Below are 2,636 nucleotides of genomic sequence, written 5' to 3'. Positions count from 1 at the left end.
TCTGAATTTGAGCCCTGGCGCGATGCTCCATAATTGCGGAGGCTTACTGAATTTTGACGATTGCCATTTTGGCCTTCTCCACGATGCGTTGATGGCTCAGGTGGCATACTGCCTTACTAAAAAGGCTCTAACTCTTCGTTCGAGTGTCGGATTTGGGTGAATTTGGTATCGATGAAAAGCTTATTTATTTTTCTACATGGTAAAAAGTGAAAATCTTAAAAATACCACATATATAAAAGTGGATTCATCTTTAAAACAAGTCTTTGACATCTTTGGAATGAATTTAAGCTAGACATAAGTACGGGGTATTACAGCTACATACATAGATTATTGATTAAACTTAAGATGAGATATTGAATATACTATTGTTTTGACTATTGATTGTGTTACCAAATATACTATTAGATGAGCCCTTGACTAAGATATTGTCCAAACCATAAATTATGTTATTGACTATGCTATGAATAAGGTATATATTATGTTATGGATCAATTATTGATCAAGCTAATGATAAGCTATCTATTATGATAATAATAAGCCATTAATTAGGCTATTGATAAGTTATTGTCTATGCTTGATAGTACATACTGATTATGTTAGATGACATGTTTAATGACTATAATAATGAATATGTTATGAATTATGCTAAAGGTAATGCTTATTGATTATATTAGCGAGAATACTATTGATTGTGCCAAAGATCATGCGTATTCATTACATTGACAATTATGTTATTGGTTATGCTAGAATTCACAATTTCGATTATGATTATTGATCATGTTAATATATTATGTTCATGGTTATGTTATTGAATACTCTAATAATAATTGATGATGATATTGATGATAACATTATGATGATGATGTATACCCGGTAAGATTGGAGGATGGTTATAATAATATATACCTGACAAGTCCGGAGGATGATTATGATTATATATGTCCGGCAAGGTCGGAGGATGATTATGATAATATATATATACCCAAAAATAGTGGAGGATGATTATGATGGTATATACCTGGCAAGGCCGGTGGATGATTATGATGATATATATATGCCTGACAAGATTGGAAGATGAGTTTGATGATATTTATGAGGATATTATTGAATATCCATATCGATTCGAGTTCGAGTATACGTATTATACTATGATGATATATTATTTATGATATGATAACATTGGTGTGTGAGATTGAAATACTAGCTAAGTAGAAGATGGAGAAATAGTTATAATATAGTATGATATGAATAAACTCTAGTGATACAATGACTAGTTGCTAAATATTAGTTAGTTGATAAATATTGAATAGTTACTAAATATTAGGTAGTTGGTAAATATTGACTAGTTGCTAAATATTGATTAGTCGATAGATATTAGTTAGCTGATAAATAATGACTAGTTGGTAAGTGATGTTTAGTTGATAAATGATGATTTATTGATACATGAAGACTAGGGTGACATGATGGTTAATTGAGTGTTGATAAATTTATGAATGATGATTATGGTAAATCGATGTTTATCGTGAGGCATAACTTGGATGGATTTCAATTATAATCATGAGAATTGGTAAATGACGGTAGTGGGTTATGCTATCTTATTTGTACCTTCTAGGCTTATGGAGACTTGCGATGGGTTATTTACTTTCAGTATCAATTGGTGTATGAGAGTCAATTTTGTAGTTATGATTGCATGTGTTGATGCTTTACGTTATGATGATATTTCAATTATCTAATTATTCATGTATAACAATCTTGGAGATATTTCAAGTTCGTTTCTTTACCTTGACGTAGATATCTTGTATTTTATCAAGTTTATATCATGATTTAGCTCAGTCGGCTAATGATGTCTACTGATTACCCATTATTTTGGTACTGATACTACACTTATGTACCTTTTTAATGAAAATCTGAGTCTAGTTGTCACCGTTGATTCATGTTCGTGCGGTGTTGATATACGGAGATAGTGTGGGCTCTTGGAGTCCAAGTCGCCCATTCTCTTCTATCTTTGTATATTTAGTATTTAGTTTTGAGACAGATGTATTGACTATTCTAGATATATAGGTTGTATTATTATATTAGATGTATGGCTCTACCAGCTCGTGAGATGGTATTTATGTTGCAACTACCTTTAAACTATTTATATTGTCTTGTTTATTTATTGTGTTGGATTGCCTATTAGGCCCTTTTTGGGGCATTTCCACCAAGTTAACCCATTATGTTTAACTCCGGATTACGGTATGGCTTACCTACTAGCGGGATAGAGTAGGCGCCATCGAATTGTGATAATGTATTAAAAGTGAATTATGCTCATGTATTAAAATTATAAAGTTATAAATGATAAATATTCTTTAAATATGATATATTTAGGTAAATTTTCCTAATGTCAAATGCCTTCAAACTAGTTTTTATCAATGCATAAGTAAACAAAGTTCAAATCTTTAGACTTTTAGTTTACTACAATCGACAAACATGACATCTCATGAACTCGTGACGTTCCAACCTCTAAGCCGGTTGGACAATCGCCCTATACCTTGTGGAGATACATAACCATGTAACTGATGCAATATATCCAAAACATAAGCCTCTTTATCTAATAAATCTCTGACTTGCAGTACTATCCAAACTACGATGGCAAC

The sequence above is a fragment of the Capsicum annuum genome, chromosome 10 (genome assembly GCF_002878395.1).
Source record: "Capsicum annuum cultivar UCD-10X-F1 chromosome 10, UCD10Xv1.1, whole genome shotgun sequence".
NCBI lineage: Eukaryota > Viridiplantae > Streptophyta > Magnoliopsida > Solanales > Solanaceae > Capsicum > Capsicum annuum.
This window is presented reverse-complemented; position numbering follows the sequence as displayed.